Raw genomic sequence first — 20,802 nt, forward strand, 5'->3', positions numbered from 1 at the left:
GCCGCCGCCCGGCTCGCAATCCCGCTGCCCACGCTCCGGCCCGGCCGCCTCGGGGCCTAGTGCCGTCCTCGACCCGCCGGCTCCTGGCGGGGTTCCGGCCGGGCCCACCGCCCGCCTCTCGCTCCGGTTCCGGGGCTCCGTAATGCTCCGGGCCCGGCGCTGTGCAGGGGGCCGCCCTGGCCGGGCCAGAGCGGCGCGTAGCAGGCGGCGGCGTCCCCGCACCTCCGCGCTGCGCGCGGCCCCGCACGACTCCGAGGGCGGGAGCGGGAAAGCGGGGTCCGAGCGCCCCGTCGTGCCCGGACCCGCAGAGAATGAAACCCAGGCTCAGATAGCTAGGGCCGCCGCCAGCCCGCTCCCATGGTCGCCGCCAGCCGCCCCAGTCCCACCAGCCTCCTGCCCGCACACACTCCCGCGCGGCGCCCGTCCCCAGCCGCGCTCAGCCGCTATCCACAAGCCCCTCCGGCCGCGGGCGCAGGCGCGCCTAGTCACGCCTATTTTTATAAATTATTATTATTTAGAAATTAAAATTAATGTGATGACATTGACCAATAAGAGTACATATGTTTCAGGTAAACATTTATACAGCATTTAGACTGTTGTGTGTGTGCCCATCACCCAAAGTCAAATCATTTTCTGTCACCATATATTTGTCCCTCTTTACTTCCCTTCCCCCACCCTCCTTCCCTGGTAACCACTTCACTTTTATCTACATCGGTGAATGTCAATTTTATATCCAACCTATGTGTGAAATCATATAATTCTTAGCTTTTTCTGATTTACTTATTTCACTTAGTATAATGTGCTCAAGGTAAATGGCAATATATCATTATTTCTCACGGCTGAGTAGTATTCCACTGTGTACATATACCACATCTTCCTTACCCAGTCCTCTATCGAGGGGCACTTTGGTTGTTTCCATGTCTTTCATTCCTGTCTTTCTACTGAACTCTTCTGATAAGATGTCCCAGCCTGGTCTCTGCCACGCAGGCAGCAGGCTCAGGTGGGAAATGCTCATGGTTCTCCAGATGCTGGACGCAAGATTTCATGTGCACGTCTGTCCACAGACTCGGCAGGCTTGAGAGAAAATGCTTGGATTTGAAACAAGGACTAGATCACACTTCTTGGTTCCCCATCACAGAAAGAGCAACCCCACATGATTCACCCAACTTTCAATCTCTGTCACATGAGAAATGTGACGCTGAAGCTGCTTTTCTCCATTGTGACCGGTCAGATTGAGGTGCCAGATGGACAGAGGCCTGCAGGGCTCTATGGTCATGAGTAAGTGTCGCTGTTACTCACCTAATAGAGTGGTGATTCTGAAACACAGCTTGTCTACTTAGAGCATGTCCCCAGGTGGTGATAGATTTTCTGTAAACTCTTGAGATGTAGTTCACATACAATGTGTATATGAAATTTGGTAAACTTTTCAGATACATAGAACATGGTTTATGAGATTTCTCTTATTCAGAGGTTGACACTGGCAATTTTTTTCTTAGTGGGACATGCATGTAGGCACACTCAGAATCACACACACAGATCACACACAAACACCCCTTCTACATGCACAGAAGCCTACACCATCCAGAAGGAACAAAACTGCTGTTGAAACCCGGATGTATTCTTTACCTTGGAAATTAGTTTTTGTAAATCACCCCAATAAAGCCAGAATGGGAACACCAGATGACACGAGGTGTCTGTGTTTACACTCCGTGTTACATGATTTCAATGACTCCTACAGAATCTGGGTATGTTGTAGAATCTTACAATTGTGTTATGTGAAGAAGGGTAGACAAACCAACTCATAAGTAAATAGTCACTTTCCTTGTCACATGCACGCAAGGTGTACTCCTTCTGGTGGCCCATCACTGCCCTGTCTCTGACTGTGACCAACACTCAGTCAAGTTTTGTATTCTGCTGTCACTTGTATTACAACCCAGGAGGCCTCATGTTCTCACCATTGTCTATCTTTATGGGGTCAAACTCATCCCCTTACTGGTTTCCTGAAGCAATCAGGAAAATTCAAAAAGATGATCTAGTGTTCCTTGCTTGCATGACAATAAAAACAGAAGTCCTCAGTGAGGCTAGTCAGTCAAAGGAGCCTGGCCTGTGTGTGAAGCGCTATGCTCACTGTGGGAACTCACAGCTGTGTCCTCTCTGACCTGGCAGAGTCCCCTGAGCAGAGAATCCTTTGTGTTGTTGGAGCAGGTGCTTCCTCCCAGGGCTCTCCCAAGGGGGAGGTCAACCTCCATCCTCCTCAGTCTGAGGTGTGAGCTGAGCTCAGGGAGGGGCAGGGTTGTCACTGAGGGACACACATTTGCATGGACAGCCCCTCCTCTGGCAGAGGGGGGAGAAGAAAAGGAGGCCTGGGGCAGCCCAGCCCCACTGTGGGCTCAGGGCTGTGAGCACCATGGCCTGGACCCCTCTCCTCCTCGTGCTCCTCTCTCACTGCTCAGGTGGGACAGCCCTTGGGGACCAGGCCTCATTTCCCAGCTTTGTTCCCTGTATGCTCAAACTAATGTAAAAATTCACTGTGATCTCTGCCTCAGTACTGACGGTGTGTGTGTATTTGCAGGTTCCCTGTCCCAGCCTGTGCTGACTCAGCCGCCCTCCCTCTCTGCATCTCCTGGAGCATCAGCCAGACTCACCTGCACCCTGAGCAGTGGCTTCAGTGTTGGCAGCTACTACATATACTGGTACCAGCAGAAGCCAGGGAGCGCTCCCCGGTTTCTCCTATACTACTATACAAGTACAAGTTTGGGATCCGGGGTCCCCAACCGCTTCTCTGGATCCAAAGACACTTCAGCCAATGCGGGACTCCTGCTCATCTCTGGGCTCCAACCTGAGGACGAGGCAGACTATTACTGTGCTACAGATCATGGCAGTGGGAGCAGCTACCGTTACTCACAGTGTCTCAGATGACGAGGAAGTGAAACAAAAACCCCTGGGCCCTTAGGTCTTGGCTCTAAATTAGTTTTAAGAAAATCCTGTAATGATGTCTGTACAGGAGGCTTCTTAATGATAAGACCTGTTTTTCAGGAAAAAAACAATAACATGGAATTTATGGCTGTCACCTGAGCCAGCACAGAGCATCCCAAGATATCTCTCTCTCTCTCTCTCTCTCTAACACGTGCACCTGCATGCGCGAGAATGCACACACACACACACACACACACACACAAATGAGATAATAGTTTCGAGGTACACATTCCCTCAGGGTCTGAAGTAAATGAACAAATAAAAATAGTATGTAATGAAAAAAAAAAAACTTGGTGTTCTCCTCCTGTTATTCCTTCTTTAATACTCATTTAAAACTTTTAGTTTTGACACTCTGCTCCCCAGTGTGCAGGAAGTGTTCTCCACAACAAGAATTTCTGTGATGCACCCATTGTATGTCCTACGAGTTCCCTCCATTCTCACACTATCTGCACGGAGACAGGGTCACACCCACAGGATTAGGGCTCTGTGCCACAAGACTATCCCCACTTCAGGTGCCAACCACACATAGGAGGTCTCCTACTGCCCACAATTTCTGTTTGAATTTTTTCCATCTTGAGGTTCCCATGATCCTGTGTTTGGGCTTGATGACCGCACTAGAGCATCTCATGGAACCCAGGGAAAGATGTGCTTACATTTCTGTGTTATTAGAGGACGTGGTAAAGGACACAGGCAGACACGCAGGTGATGACACATCGGGGTAGAGGTCTGGGAAGGTGCTGAGCACAGAACTCCTGTCCCTGTAATGTTGGCACCTGTCACCCTCCTGCTGTGGATTGGTTAGTCAATCCAGAAGCTGCATAATGACTTAGTGACTTTATGATTTAGTGACTTTTATTATGGGAGTTTCATCACCTTGACAGGATTAATTATCAACTCTACTCTCAGCCCACTGTTTTAAAGACAATAGGGGACAAGGCTGAACAACCTCAAGCTGAACAACCTAATCATGGTTGGTCCTTCGGCGTCCAGCCCTCCTCCACGAGTCCTCCCAGAGTCCCTGCATTGGCTGAAGGACACTCCCGTTGCCCAGGAACTTAAAGTGTTTCAGGATTTCTGTGACAGGAATCGAGGGCAGAGCACACTATATATTTTTATTATCTCACAGTATTTTTCCTGCAACAAAACATGGTGACCACAATGATCATGTTCCCCCACAGAACTCATGTCCCAGTGTGAATCTTGTGTTACTAATGACACAGCCTCAGCTGTGAGTCAGAAGTCACGCTGGCCATAGACACAGTTTCCTCTCTGTCTGGATTATTCTACATATGAGATAGGACCCTGACCTCCTCTGTCACTGCCAGCACCCCTCACTCATCCCTCCTTGTCTTCCTCTGCTGCAGCACCTCTCACCTTCTACATTTCTTCCTCTGGCTCATGAGACCGTAACTCTGTTGCATGTTAAGATTTTAACAACAACAAAAAAAAGTTTTTGCTGTAGTTTCCATTTTCCAGGGATCCAATTCTAGGGAGGAAATTTTACATATTTAAGACTAACATAAAATTTCTTTATAACTGTATTTCTGCTTTCAAATTTGAATTGTTTTCATTCCCCAACAGCCTCAATCTCTTTACTATAACCATACAGTTATTGTTTATACCTAAAAATGTTTTCCCCACACGCTGAATATTTGCAGAAATAAGCTCTCGGTGTGTTTATCATTCCTCCCTCAGCGATAATGAGGCTCCGCACAAGGTCAGTCTTGATGTCACAGACAAAGAAGGGACTGGGTGCCATATTTCAGCACATGCCAACTGTTTCCTTGTTCCCAAGAGTACTTGTATCTTAAGAACATCAGGATTCACTTAATTGCACGTACATTTGTTTCATACTGATGAAGTCCCATGCATGAGTCTTTTTCTAATATAAAAATTAATACTGCCTGACGAGGAAAGTGGGACTGGAATGTGGAGCAACCAGGTTCGAGACCCCGAGGTCACCAGCTTGAGTGTGGGCTCATCGGATTTGAGCAAGGCTAACCAGCTTGAGCCCAAGGTCGCTGGCTCGAGCAAATGGTCACTCAGTCTGCTGTAGCCCCACAAACAAGGCACATATGAGAAAATCAATGAACAACTAAGGAAACGCCAGGAAGAATTGATGTTTCTTATCTCCCTTCCTGTCTGTCTGTCCCTATCTGTCCCTCTCTCTGACTCTCCCTGTCTCTGCCACAATAAATAAATAAATAAATAAATAAATAAATAAATACTTTCTTTTTATCAAACCCAGGTAGGCAGTGGGGATCACATTGCACTGTGTGGATGGCCGTGGTGTGCGGGCAGGAAGAAGGGGGCAGTGCTCACCCTGCCCTGTGCTTCCTGAGACCTGAGACCCCATAGTTGAGGGTCCTGGGCCTGCAGGAGGAACATGGACAGAGTTTCCTGACTCTGCAGGACCTGGACTGCTGATTAAGTGGAAGTGTTGTCAGAGCTAATCTGCACAAAATTCCTCCTCCTTGCCTAAATTTCATCCTGGTCCAAGGGAAGTGGCTTCTTACACACTGGCCCTCTTTGCTGCAGGCTCTGGGACCTGGGAGGTCTTACAGAGAACTAGCACCAGGGCTAGGTTTGCATGAAGAACTCCCTCAGGGGACAGACAGAAAGTAAGAGGGACAGGAGACCACATGTCTTCATGCTTGATCTCTGAGGAAATGGCTCTACTCTTAGACTACAGCGTCAGAGCTGCTCATACCGGCTCACAGTCCTGGGATGATGAGGGACTCCGCTCCCTGTGCTCTCAGGGCTGGCACTGGACGTACACACCTGTCTCTCTCTCGCTTTGGGACATAATTCAGCACTATTTTTTCTGAAGAAAGTGTCAGATTCACAAAGTAAGGGCTCAGTCACACACACACACTCACACACACACACACACACCCTCCTCTCTCTGAGTGCACACCCCCCTGGGCTCTGCAGTTCTCAGGCTACTGTCCCCCCAGAACTCAGGAATCAGTCTGTGCTAACCCAGCATCCTCAGGGTCAGAATCGTCAGGAGGCAGACTGTCCCTCAGCAGAAACCCCGGAGACAGGAGTGTAGCTGGGGTCCGGTTATAAGAGCAGCCGGGAAATGCCCTGAGCTCCTGCTCTACCGGGATGGGTGTGACACTCAGGGTCCAAGAGTGAGTCTCCAGTCTTTGCTGGCAGCTCAGCCCACCCCGACCATCGCTGGGCTCCGTCAGCACATGAGGCTGATGATTGTGTTTATTCCTGAACCACAGCCCCACAGCCCCACAGCTGCTCACATGGTGCTCACCGTAGCGGGTGACAGGAGACACACCTCCCTGTGCTCTCAGGGCTGGTTGTCACATGTTTAGTCACTACATGTCATACATCCAGCTGTCTGAATTTCTGCTGAAATGTCTTCTGTCACAACCTGGGCCACAAGCTTGTTCCCTCAGGGACATAATCTTCCCTTGTCTCCACCTTTCCATGAGTGATACATGGGACTTTAGAAAAAAAAAAAATTGGGTCCAATTGGTCATTAGTAATTCAAATAGATTCCTCTACTTGTTGAGTGACTGAATGAACAAGTTCTCTACCCTGAAATGCTGGGCACAGGAGCAGAGCTGAGGGGTGCCCACCCCTGACCCCACGTCACTCTGTCCTAGGAACTCTGTCTCTGTGTGGTGCAGCCGTCACTGAGGTGGTCTGAAGTTCATAGGAGGGGACACTCTGGGGTTTCACTGAGCACCTGGTCTGCTTTCCTATCTACAGGCTCATTCCACAATGCAAATCTCATAATAAATACATGAAATAGTAAATAAACAAATAATAAATAAATAAATAAAATTATTTTAGAAAAGAAAATTATATGCTTGTATTCACCAAGAACAGAAGGCATTACATTTTCCTTGTTTTCTTTTATTCATGTTTTAAACACTATTTACATTAATATTCATCATCATTGTTTTAAGGTTACTCTCATGAAGGCGAGTTTTAGATAAAACAGCACGCACCTCTTTTAAGTGCATAGTGTCTGTGTAGAGCACAAAGTCTGCCCTGAAGTGAAGAGAGAGCTAACTGAGGGCACCTGCCTGGCTTTAAGGCAGGGGAGCAGGGCGGGGGCAGAGCAGTGGGGAGGCAGGAGATGTCTCTGGTCACCATGTCACACAATACTGTGTCTCTGCCTGACCAACAGGGGGCACACAGGGTCTGTTCCTGAGATGTCTGTGGGTAATGAGAGCTGGGACCAGCCACCTGGCACTGCCTGTGCCCCCTGTCAGGACTCACAGCTGTGAGCTCCCTATCCCTTGAGCCCAGGCCACCCTAACCCTGTCCCCACCCCCTGACAATCTCAGACAGAGAGGCCTGACCCAGAGACCAGTGAGAATCAGAAAACTGAGGGGTCTGATTTGCATGAGTGGCCCCTCCCTCTTGCAGAGCATGAAGAGGGGCAGGGAGAGATGTAGGGGAAGCTCTGCTTCAGCTGTGGGGCCACAGAGACAGGACTCAGGGATGATTCCCACCATGGCCTGGTCCCCTCTCCTGCTCACCCTCATTGCTCTCTGCACAGGTGACTGGATAAGGGGACAAGGGAAGGGACCTTGGGAAGACACATGGGGTCTGCTTCTTCCTCTTGCCTCCCGACCCAGAATCACCATCTCTGTGTCTCTCCCTCTTCCAGGATCCTGGGCCCAGGCTGTGCTGACTCAGCTGCCCTCAGTGTTTGGGGCCCTGGGACAGAAGGTCACCATCTCCTGCACTGGGAGCAGCTCCAACATCGGGGATGGTAACAGTGTGCAATGGTTCCAACAGCTCCCAGGAACAGCCCCCAAACTCCGCATCTATGGTGATAGCAATTGTGACCCAGGGGTCCCTGATCGATTCTCTGGCTCCAAGTCTGGCTGCTCAGCCATGCTGACCATCACTGGGCTCCAAGCTGAGGCTGAGGCTGATTATTACTGCTCAGCATGGGACAGTGATCTCAGTGGTTGTGTTAATCCAAATTCGGAGGGACCCGAAATATGGAAGACAGGAACAAGGTCCGTCGTTTACACATTAAAGCTTTATTGTCTAGCTTGGCCAAGCGGCAGGAACTCCGACAGAAATCTGACGGAGAGCGCGCCGGCCCTTTGTTCTATTTGGTTTTTATAGTTTTATAAGTGGGAAGTACAGAAGCAAAAATTGCAATTAGGAGCCCCTTACCACTATTGGTTATAGTCATATGTCCTTTAACATGATAGGACCACGTTCAATTTGCAAACCATACATCATTTTGGAAAAAACAAAATTTACAAGCCAACACAATGGTAGAAAGATATCTCTTTACATATTAAAAGGCCTTCCTATATTTTCTAGTGTTCATCTGCCATCTCTCTGTCCAGAGTCAGATGTATTAACCACATGCATTTACATAAGAGAGGTAGTTTCCGTGGGAACAAATGCCCGCAAATGGCTCATAGTTATAAGAAAAGGTTTATTTTGGCTTTTCCCTTCCTGCCCCTGGCTAGCCATTCACCCCTTTCCCCACAGGTGTGGTGGAATGTCAGGGAATCCATGTTTTCCTTCCCTTTTCATTCACAATACAATGGCAAGAGCCATCCTGGTTATGCCAATCACACAGTACAGAGACTATGTCTCACAATTTCTCTGCACACCTTAACCCAATTATAAAATGTTCTCCAAGCCTCCTAAAATATTAATATTAATTCTGTAGCCTTTGGTACAACACCTGGGGGTGAAATGGCTCAGTGGCTCCTCAGTTGCACCGTGCTGCAGGCCTGTGGGGAAGTGAGATAAAAACCAGCTGTCCCTCTTGAAGTGGGGTTCCCTGAGCGGACCCTGCTCTTCTAACAGCAGCTGCTTCCTGGGTTTGTGTGGCCAAGTACTGGGGCCTGAGACCCACTTCATTCAGCTTGTCTAGACAGTCTGTCCATGTCCTTTAAATTCTGCCCCTACACCTGTCCTTGGAAGCAACCCACTGTGTGATTTTCTCATATTGAGCAGAAATTCATGAATGATGGGGCAGGCTGCCCTGGGAACAGAGTTCATGAGGGGTCAGGGCAGAACCAGGGACAAGATATTCAGCTGTGTCTGAGTCAGGACACATCAATAGTGTCCAGTATGTGTCCTGGTACCAACAGTTCCCAGGAACAGCCCCATAGCCCTCAGCTATTATATAGATTGTCCTACAGGGTCTCTGATTGGTTCTCTGGCTCAAGTGTGACAAGTGGGCATCCTTGTCTATCGCTGGGCTGAGGGTTACGAATGAAGCTGGTTCTCAGTGTGTCTGCTATGACAGCAGGTGGACTCAGTGTGTCCACAGAGCTGCTGGCTAGTGGGGAATGACACCAGTGCCCCTTGCACACTTGCAAGTGAGGGACACTCCTGCACCCTCCTCTCATAGTCAACCTGTGACTCTTGCTGCCTCTGTTGCTGCCACCGTGGGTCCAGGTTCATCCAGGGCCAGCACCTAAGAGTGAAGGCTCCTCCATCTTTCTGTCCTCAGATCACTCATCACAGCCCATTCCTAGACAAAGGAACTCAAAGGAAACAGAAGGTCCATTTTCCTGTCACCTGCGGACATACTTTATGCACTGAAGCTCAGGGCCTGAGGGGGGTTCCGGCTGTGGTCTTCTTGACCTGGACTTTGACGAGAAATCTGGCATCCCCTATCATTGGCCATTTACCTAGTTCCAGATGTTCCAGAGCTCTGTCATCCTCTCATTAGTCTTCACCATGAAGGCCTGTCCTTCTCGCTCACAGGAGGTTTCTGCTGTCACTGCTGTGGGGGCACCAGGTGCCTCGGGCTGTGTCACACATGTGGGACTTGGGACGACTCCCTGTCCATTTCGATCAGTACTAAGGTCTAACCATTGATTTGTTCTTGTTTAACTGCGTTGTCTAAACTTGAACAATTATGTTGAATACTAATGGAGTTAAAGTCATGTTAGCTTGCTCCTGATCTTTGTGAGAATATTCTCTTCCCACCCTATCAGCTGAGATGCTGGTTGTCGAATTCAGTGTTATGGGTGTGGAGAGAGTAAATGCATCTGTCTTTTTCTACCTGTATGTGTTTTTTACTACAATTATTTAAATTTGTTCAAAAGCTCATTCAGATCTATTGAGATAATATGTGTTTATACGTTGATCTACAAATATGATCTATGATATTAAAGGGTGATCAGTTTGGAGTCCAGCTTGAAACACTGTAATAATCACTTATGGTGCTGATACATCATTCTATTAATCTAATAATAGAATTGCTTAGTTAATATTTTGTTTTGAAAATTTCCATCAATCTTTTATATTATGGGTTTGCAATTTTCATTTTTCTGTACTTTGTCAGATGTATATGTCACTATGTCCCTGCTTTTTCTAAGAACTGGGAAAATTTTTCTATTCTTAATATTTTGAAAGAAAATAATGCATATGAATCAAACAAATAGAATTTTCTGAATTGGGAAGTTTTGTTAGTGCTTTCTGTGAGCTAACCATCTAATGCATTTGTCAAACAGTTCTATAATAACTTCCTATTTTTTCTTAAAAACTGATTTTTATTCATTTTTTCAAAATGGAGGCAATTATTATATGTTACGAGGAAAATATGCTACTGTCTAATTCCAATGGAGTTTAACATTCACTTATTTATTTTTAAATATTGTTTCCACATATGACTTCTTGTGTTGAGTATTTGTGCGTTATCCATGTCCATTCAGATTCAGTGCGTGGTGGCTCTATTCTGTCATTTGAAAACTAGGTTTTGTTGTGTCAATCAGATCTACCGGTTGGCTACTTTTTCCCTCATTCATTGTTATATTATTTTTATGAGGAGGATTTTGTTTTCTTTTTCTTTATTTATTCTTGTACTTGGCAGAACTCTCAATGTCTCCCTTTGGCCATACATAGACACAATATGGTGTCTAAAGTATTCTCATTTATTATTTTTTTCTTAAGAGAAGTGTTTGATTTACAGAATATTTGAGTAGAAGATGCAGAGATTTCCTGGCACAGGTGAAACAGTTGTCACCGGGCTCCACCAGACGCCAGAGCCCCTCCCAGTACCTTCTAAGCCTGCACTCAGCTCAGTGGGAGCCAGGGCGCTGGTTTCCCGGCTGCTCCTCTGGGTCCAGAGACGCCTCAGCAACTCGGGCTGTGTGCTCACTTGTGATCTACCCAACGATAAAGCCGCTCACCATGTCACTGTAACCACTGTGCCTCATCCCTGGAGAAGTGAGGCCACCTCTCTGCCTGTGCTGCCAGGCCTCTCACTAGGTCCTCACTGGTAGTGACAACAGCCAGCTTCAGGTGACAGCTCCACTCACTTAGGTCCCACTTCTGAGATTCTGCAGCCCTGCCATAGAGCTGTCACTTAGAGAATGTCAGCACTGGCACTCTAGAATGATACATTCTCTCCATTTTTATAAGGACATCAATTCTTGGACCAGAAAACAGAGACTCTCTAGGAAAACAATTCTGGAGGTAATTTTGTCTCTTCTATGGCATGGGAGATTTACTCACCAACATTATTCTGTTTGTGGTCAATTGAGGTTGGCAAATATTAATTAGTGATCCTTTAGGAGATCTCTGACTTACTCAAAGAAGATAATTTGGTGCATATTCAACAAATAGATAATTTATAATTTGTTAGCAGAGCATCCTGAAACCCCTAGGGAGATGGAAAACCATGAACTCATGACGGTGGGATCACTGATGTCCCTGCAGGGTGTGGCAGGAGAAACGGGGATGAGGCCGCCAATGGGGATCCTCCAGGCTATGGTCACTCCTATGAAAGTGCACCTGGTGAACCCAGACTTCCTCTCTACAGGCCAGAAAACAGTCCTGAGACTGCAACTCTGCTTAAAGGGCCTGCTGTGCATTAAAACACAGGGCTGTGGTTCTGCTGCTCCATGGGGCCTTCTGGGTCTCACAGTGTGAGATACTGACCGAGGTCCACACTCCACTCCCATGTGGGAGACGTTATTGCTCACCTGGGACCGGGAGCAGTAAAAGTCACCTGTGGGTGAGTCTCCTGCAGCTGTTGCTGCTCTAACCCCGGGGAGAACCCGGGTGCTGGTCTCCCTCCGCCTATGGGAACCCCAGGTCCTCTCTCCCTTCCCCACGTGACTAGCGCCATCACACAGCCCAGAGTCATCCAGAAACTGTCATGGGGAATGGCAGCAATATATTTGAAAAAACTGACTCCATTAACAAAAATAAAGGTAAAGATGGAGAGTGACTCAATGTCCCTACTTCTCCTGTGGACATCAGCAGGCAGTGTTGTAAGGGTCTCCCACAGGGCTCCATGTTCATGCGCAATGAGCAGCCACGTGAGAGCCCTGGGAACACTGCGTGCTGCACAAGTGCAGCTCAGAGACCCATTCTCACCCTCACCTGCCATGAGGCGCTGCCCACCAAGACCACCCTGTGTGGGTCCCAGGACTGTCCCTGCTCCCTGTGAGGACAGGAGTAGCAGCAGCAGCAGCAGCTAAGTTACTCAGCACAGTGAACTTCCCATCCTGGTGACAAATGTCAGGTGAGGCAGGAGGCACAATGATCTTGTGATGGGAAGGCAACCTGTGGAAAGTACTGATAAAAGGCAGGGAAGAGCTTTCCAAATTAAAAAGCATAAGGTGGATGACAGGGGCCAGGGGTCTGAGCTCATGGAGTCTGCTCTGAGCTGAGACTGGCAGCATTGTGACTGGACCAATCTTCTTGCAGGTTCTCTGCCCTCTCAGCTTCCTTGTGTCCTCTGCCACTCATTCCAGCACACCTCCGGGTTCTGCAGAGACAGGCCTTCTGGGTGGTGAGGGCTCCATGTGGGACCCATGAGAGACAGGCAGGGGGGTTCATTCTCTCTGCCATAGATGACCTCCCTCTCCAACTCTTTCCTGGGTCACCTTCTCTACTTCTCCATGGGAACCCAAAAACTTGAATTCTTGTTCTTTAGTGTAACTGACCTATTACTCCCCAAATAATGCACCTGTTGTTCTCAGAGGACATGGGGGAATTCTGAACATCACCTGAGATTCCATGAGGGATCCCTTGGCCCTTTGGTCTAATTCCCCAGGAAGGGCCCTGCCCTGGTGCACACTCAGCTCTGCCCTTCCTGAGAATATATTCCTTATTCACGTCTCACCTTGTGGAGGATGTGGCTCTGTGGCCAACAGTGCCAGACTGTGGGCAACTCACTCTCCTTCCTCTTGGGCAGTTGAGTAAATTGTGTCCTCGATGATTTTTTAGTTTCCTGGCTCTCTGATGTCCTCATCACCCCATGAGGTCCTGGGTCTACCTCTCTCATCACATGGTTTTGAATTCCTGTCACCTATAATCTTTCTCTATAGGGTCTTGGCCTAATCTGATGCCTATAGCAGCTGATAGACAATGAGGACCTAGAATGCATTTCCAAGAAAGACATGGGCTGCTAGGAATGTCTGTTCTAAAATAAAAATCACCTTGTTGTCATATTTTTCTGTGGGACCTCAGCAGACAGAGCTTTGACATGTCTCCACCATGTCCTGGAGTCTTTTCATTTTTGTCCCTTAGATACTGAGCCTTCGTCAGATTTCTGGAAAGGAGTATCTGTGGTCAGACAGAATCTGACCTCCCAGTTCCACACGGAGCAGGTCCTGTGACACCAGATTTACAACCTTCTGTGTCTCGTGTTGGTCCCTAGGGCAGAAGCTTCCCCCGTCTGCACTGGGAGCCTCTGCAGTGTGGGGATTCTGGCTCTGGGACAGAAGCCCTGTGAATGTGATGCATGCAGCCCAAGTGAACGCCAGATTATGACATCAGACTGGGCTGTGCTTCAGGTCTCTCAACATGCTCTTCTCCCCTGGGAAGAGGCCGAGGTCACCTCTCACTCCTCTTGTTGCACCCATCATGCCTCTGTCACCAATTGTCACCAATACTTGTCACAGGGAGGTCACTGTCATCCATCTGCAGCAGCACCAGACTATCTAAGGCCATATATTCCATTTGCATCTTCAAGAATGTCTACTTGAATGTGTCCCTCAAAGCTGAGACGTAAATATAGATTTCTTTTGTTTAATCTTATTGTCTAATACTTACAGAATGGTGTGAATATTAATGGAGGTAAAGGTCACCTTAGCCTGTTCCTGATATTTGTGGAAATGCTCCTTCCCATTTGATTAACTAAGATGCTGCATTTAGTACCAAGTTATGTATGTGTGTGAGAGACTGGTTATTACCATATTATAAATGAGTATATTTGTATATTATATTTGTTTTCAAGATGTGGCGTTAAATCTGTTCAAAGTCTTTTTCTGCCTCAATCAAGGCAAAAAGATCATATTTATTACTATATTAATATGTTGTGTTATATTAACAATATTTTCTACTATGAAATAAAACTTTTAGAATTTGAATAAATTACACATTTTAAAGTGTTTAAATTATTTATCTGGTATTGGGCTATCCATTAATATTTTTAAATCTTGAGGTAATATTAAATATTTTCTGTAATTACCTTTTCTGTAAAATTTATATGTAAGGTGTTATCAACATCATAAAAAAAGTCATGGCATCCTACTTACATTTAAATGTTATAGAAAATATAAATAATATATAAAGAATTTTAATTGGAACTATTGAATCTCTGAAGGATTGGTAGAGGTTTCTTCTGAAAATGGCTGCATTTCTGCTATTTGTTTTACTACACTTTTTATTTCTCTACAAAGTTTCCCTTTTTAATTACTTTATTTCTTTTACAACCAATATTGTGTCTTCCAAGAAAAGTATATATTTATCTATTTTTATTAGAAATTCATTGTATATGTTTATGTGTTTTCCATCCATTTTTACAAGTATGACGAGGAGGGAGCACTGTTGATTTGCTCTGTGATCTCTATGTCACTGCTCAGTGAGAACAATTCACTCAGATATACTTGGGTCTCAAGGCTGGGCCCTGTGCTCACTGATGGAGACACAGCAGGAGTGTCCTGTCTGTCCTGGCAGAGTCCCCTGAGCAGGGACCTTTGTGTGGTCTCAGCAGGTGCTTCCTCCCAGGGCTTCCTAGAGAGTGAAGTCACCATCCATCCTCCTCAGTGTGGGGTGAGAGCTGCTCTCAGCAAGAGGGCTCAGGGAGGGGCTGGTGGTCACTGAGGGACACACATTTGCATGGACAGCCCCTCCTCTGGCAGAGGGGGAAGAAGAAAAGGAGGCCTGGGACAGCCCAGCCCCACTGTGGGCTCAGGGCTGTGAGCACCATGGCCTGGACCCCTCTCCTCCTCGTGCTCCTCTCTCACTGCACAGGTGGGGACAGTCCTCCCAGACACACAGCAGCCATCCAACCTGTATCAGACACTTTGGTTCAGACTCTGATAAACTTTCCTTCAGTTTTGATCCATGTTCCATCTGTGTCTGCAGGTTCCCTGTCCCAGCCTGTGCTGACTCAGCCGCCCTCCCTCTCTGCATCTCCTGGAGCATCAGCCAGACTCACCTGCACCCTGAGCAGTGGCTGCAGTGTGGGTGGGCACAGGATACGTTGGCTCCAGCAGCAGTCAGGGAGCTCACCTTGATATCTCCTATGCTACAAATCGGACTCAGATAAGCACCAGAGCTCCGGGGCCCCAGCTGCTTTTCTGGATCCAAAGACGCCTCAGCCAATGCGGGGCTCCAGCTCATCTCTGGGCTCCAGCCTGAGGACGAGGCGGACTATTACTGTGTTATATGGCATGAGGACAGTAATACTTACACAGTGCTCCAGGGTCACAGGGAAGTGAGACTAAAACCTCGCTGTGTTCTCCCTGCCTGGGACTGACAACCTTGCTCTGCCTGGGACCAAGTCTAACTCAGGGTGACATGTACTGTCACCTCTTCAGTCAGCAACTCTTTTCCTTATAGCCGTGGGTTCACAAATGTCTTCTCATTTTTCATATTCAAAACATTCATTCACTTGTTACTAACACCTTCTCACCCTGATCATGTCCACAGAGGCATGCATCAGATTTAAGGCAGTGACCTCCCTTGGGTATGGTGGTGAAGATGAGGTCTTTTTTCTCTCCCATGCCCAAGCCAGGGTCAAAGTCTGACTCACAGAAGGGGATGATCTGAGTGTTTCCAGTCAGTCACTGGGTCCAATTGCCCCATGTGTATCCCTCAGGGACCAGCACTAAGAGTTCTGTCACCTTCCCTCTACATCTGCTCACTGTGGCCTGTCTGTGGGGACTGTCATGGCCCTCCTGAGGTTTCAGAGGAAGCAGGTCTCTGTGGCTCCGGGGATGCTGAGGGGGAAAAAAGTCTTCCAGAGTGAGACGTGACCATGTGTGACTTCCTTGTGCGCATGCGACACCAATGTCAGCTTCCTCACAGCTGTGCAGGTTCTATGAGACCTCCTTTCTTCTTCATAGGTGATCTTCAGCTCGTGCCAAGATGTCAAAAAGCTGGGAACATTTAAAGTTTAGGAACATCAGGTAATCCACCCCACAAAGCTTTGAAGGAGGATCATGAAGGTTTGGGGAGCTTTAGGGTCCCAACTCTGGGGACACTGCAGCCCTGACCCAGAGTCCTCTCTCCTTATCCTTCTCTCTGCACAGGTGAAGGGCTGGGGGTGTCTGGAAATGGTCATCAGGAGCATAGTCCCTGTCCCCCTTTTCCTGTCCCTAGTACCGGGTCAGCCCTTGTACCATGTTCATTTCCTATTCAGAGTGAAGCAGCCGTCTGCAGGTGACTCCAGTCTCTCTCAGGGTGCCCTGCCCTGAGCTGTGTCGGACTGCCATCTGTGCCTCCCCTGGTGACCTAACTCCTCGCATCTCCAGATGCCGTGAACATGGATCCATCATGGCCACGCATCTCCTCACAGCCCGCTGCTGAGTTTCTCTCCAGGTCTCATGTCATGACCTCTCACCCACTTCACTTATTAAAGACACAGCATCTCAGGTGTGGGTACTTGTCCAGAAGGACAACCACACATTTATCCTGCTGACCCTACTCCCACCCTGTCTCCTTCTCAGGAGGCTCAGGAGAAGGTAAAAGAGCGATGAATTTTTCTGTTCCCATTTTTGTAAATTTCTCCAATAAATAGTTGTGAGGGGGAGACACCACCTGACATTGGGTGTTTGCATTTGCACTTGGCACCAAATGAGTTCAATCATTCTTCCTGAATCAGTGTATGTGGATGAATCTGACAGTTGCATCATTTGTAAAAGAGGAGACAACTTACAAATTAACAGTCACTCCGCACCCCCTCCACCCAGCGGTTAGTAACCACTGATCTGTTTCCATCTCTAGGAATTTACCTTTCTGTGCAGTTCACACATTAAGTCATATAACATGTGGGCCTGTGCACGTGGTGCCTTCATTTAGTGCTTTCACATGGTGACTCTGGACGCACTGATGCTGTGGAGGGATGTGTCCCTTTTCTTTTTATAGCCGGATCATGCTCCATCCTACGGACATGGCACAGTTTGTCCATCTGTTCATCAGTGATGGACATTTGAGTGTTACACCTTTCAGTAATTAAGTATATGACTGCCATGAACATATTTGTATATATTCTTGTGGGCACACCTATATTTATTTTTCTTGGTTAGTTACCTGGGAGTGGAACTGCTGGATCACATGGTCATTGTGTTATAAGACACACTTTTTGAGCAACTGTCAGACTGTTTCCCAAAGTGGCTTCAAATGTTGACATTTCCACCAATGCTGTGTGAGGGTTCTACTTCTCCACATGCTCACCAGCATTGGTGATTGTGTACAATTTTAAGTGGAGTCATTCTAGTGGGGATACAGTGGTATCTCATTGAGGACTCGATATGAATTTCCCTATTTCCTAATCATGTTGAGTATCTGCAAGTACTACATACTTTTCCCTAAGTCCTGAGCTGATCTCTCTTAAACATAGTTAAGAATTCCGGCCTGACCTGTGGTGGCGCAGTGGATAAAGCGTCGACCTGGAAATGCTGAGGTCGCCGGTTCGAAACCCTGGGCTTGCCTGGTCAAGGCACATATGGGAGTTGATGCTTCTAGCTCCTCCCCCCTTCTCTCTCTCTGTCTCTCCTCTCTCTCTCTCTCTCTCTCTCCCTCTCCTCTCTAAAAAAAAAAAAAAAAAAAAAAAAAAAATGAAAAAAATAAAAAAAAAAAAAAAAAGAAGAATTCCATACAAGCAATAGTTAACACACAGAGCACCTACTGTAGCCAACCACAGCATTAAATTCACACACAAATGATGTTTGTTAAATAATTTAAAATGGGTATATTTGGACTCAATTTGTCTGATGTCAGTGTCCATCCATTAACTGCAATGGCACATGCTGTTCTTTAATCAAGTTACTTGTGTAATATATGTAAACACCCAATCCTCCAAGGACGGATTTCTGTTTGCCCTTTTTACTCTTAGATAAATGGTACACACAAGGTCATTTGGTAATGACCCTGCCAACTTTTGACTGTGAGCTGGGGAATAGACTCCCAGGAGGACCCACTACTCACGGTATGAGGAGAGCTATGGCTTCCTGCAGGTGGGGACATTCACAGACAATAAAGGCATATGTACACAGTGTCACCCACCAGAAATGCATGTGAGGGCTTCCTCACCACACCCTTCCCATCCCTAGAGAAAAGGGCCCCTTTCTCCTCAGTTCTGCTGGGGACTCACAGGGAAGAAGACCTCTAGCCATCAGGGGAGAAACCTTTGTCCTGCAGCAAAGGGGACATGCCTCCATGGCCCGGTCACTGCTCTGGATGTGATCCTGGTCTGAGGGTTTACATAAGAAACACCACCTCAGTCCTGACCACTGAACTGCCAAGGGTGTTGTGGTCAGACTCACCCTGAGGACCCTGAGTAGAGCAAAAACTGCCCTGAGTTGATGGGGAGGAAACAAGAGGGGACACATGGCCTCAACTTAAGACAGGGGACAGAGAGAAGAACAGTGGGAAGGAAGAAGTTTTCTCTGAAGGGTCTGGTCACCATGTCACACAGTGGTGTGTCTGGGCCTGGACACTAGACAGCACTCGGGGTTTGTTGCTGAGGGATCTGGGGTGATGAGAGCTGAGACCAGCCTCCTGGCCCTGCCTAGTGCTCTCTGCTCAGGCTCACAGCTGTGACCTCCCAACCACAGGCCTCACACAGCCCCACCCTGCAAACACCCATGGCCATCCTCAGGCAGAGGGACCTGACCCAGGGCCCAGGGAGGGATCAAGTAGCTGGGAGTTCTCATTTGCATGAGTGGGTCACCCTCTCTCAGATTATAAAGAAGGGAAGGGAGTGACTGGAGGAAGTCCTGCTTTAGCAGTGAAGACACTGACAGCAGGACGCAGTGATGATGTTCACCATGGCCTGGTCCCCTCTTCTCCTCACTTTCATCACTCACTGCTCAGGTGACTAGAAAGAAGGACTGAAGGAAAAAAAAAAGGGGGGGGAAGAGTGACTGAAGAGGGGATCCTGGGGAAATTGGTGAAGCTCTGCTTCCCCCTCTTGTCTCTCGACCCAGAATCACCATCTCTGTGTCTCTCCCTCTTCCAGGATCCTGGATCCAGGCTGTGCTGACTCAGCCACCCTCAGTGTCTGGGGCCCTGGGACAGAGGGTCACCATCTCCTGCACTGGGAGCAGCTCTAACATTGGTGATACTGGTGTTCAATGGTTCCAACAGCTCCCAGGAACAGCCCCCAAACTCCTCATCTATGATGATAGTGATTGTTACTCGGGGTCCCCGACTGATTCTCTGGCTCCAAGTCTGGTAACAGGGCAACGCTGACCATCACTGGGCTCCAGGCTGAAGACGAGGCTGATTATTACTGCGAGTGCTATGACAACAGCCTCAGAGCTCGCACAGTGCTGCAGGCCGGTGGGGAAGTGAGACAAGAACCCCTCTCACCTGAGAGGTGGGGGAGCACTCCAGCAGCAGCTGCTCAGGCTCAGCCTGGGACCTGGGACTTCTGCTTATAATCTCGCTGCTGTCCTGGGCCCAGGTTCATCCGGGAACGCTGCCTGGGAGAGAAGTCCCCTCTCTCCCTTCTGTCCTCAACGTCACTCACAGCAGCCCTTTCCTGGCCTAGGGGTCCTAAATGAGACTGAATATCCCTCTCCCCACCAGCGGGACAGTTTATTTTCTGACTACTTTGTATTCATTCTTTATTGTGATTTTAAAATAAATAAATCATTGCCTTGGGCCCCTGAACCTATCCTAGGGCCTCAGCACTGTCTGTGCTGCGCTTGAAGGAGAAGGATAAACCAGCCTGTCTGCACCTCATGCTGTAATTTACTTCAGTTTCTCCTGTGCTCACTAGTTTTGTTCTGATTTCTGATTTTTAGTGCAAAATATGGCAACTTACAAGTATAAAATTATAGCAGAGTGGTGGTGGCAGAGGTGGGGGACGAAGGGGGTGGTCCGAATGGGCCAAGGGTACAAACCTCAGTTAGGAAAGAAGTGGTCGGGGACGTGACAACAGCACGGAGACCACCGCCCAGGGGCTGTGATGTGTGCCTGGGACACTGCTGAGAGAGCAGGTCTTCACAGCTCTCAGCACAAGAAATGATAAAAATTGAAACTACATATAGTGACAGAGGTCACCTAATTGATTCTGGTGATGATTTTGCCCTAGATACCAATATAGAATCATAATGTTGTACACCTGAAACCAATATAATGTTGTATGCCAATTATACCTCTATTAAATGTTAGAGAAAAATTGTCAAATATTTGCCCAAATAAACTATTTTAATACAGTAAAGGAACTTTCTAAATGGATATGCTTTAAACAAGTATCCCAGGGGATGTGAAGTCCTGCACAGAAAATATAATCAATGATATTGTAATAACTATGTATGGTGTCAGATGGGTGCAAGATTTATTGGGATGATCTAATCACTGCGGTGTACACCTGAAACTAATATAATATTTTAT

General features: G+C 47.6%; 1 long non-coding RNA gene across 1 annotated transcript; it reads left to right on the forward strand.

The window, feature by feature from the left end:
• Nucleotides 1-7,422: 7,422 nt before the first annotated feature.
• LOC136325536 (uncharacterized) lies at nucleotides 7,423-19,492 on the forward strand. Its single transcript, XR_010729271.1, has 3 exons — nucleotides 7,423-7,507; nucleotides 7,619-7,632; nucleotides 19,435-19,492. It is a non-coding gene; the product is annotated as an uncharacterized lncRNA (long non-coding RNA).
• The last annotated feature ends 1,310 nt before the right edge of the window (nucleotides 19,493-20,802 follow it).

Source organism: Saccopteryx bilineata, chromosome 2 (assembly GCF_036850765.1).
Source record: "Saccopteryx bilineata isolate mSacBil1 chromosome 2, mSacBil1_pri_phased_curated, whole genome shotgun sequence".
NCBI classification, from domain to species: Eukaryota; Metazoa; Chordata; class Mammalia; order Chiroptera; family Emballonuridae; genus Saccopteryx; species Saccopteryx bilineata.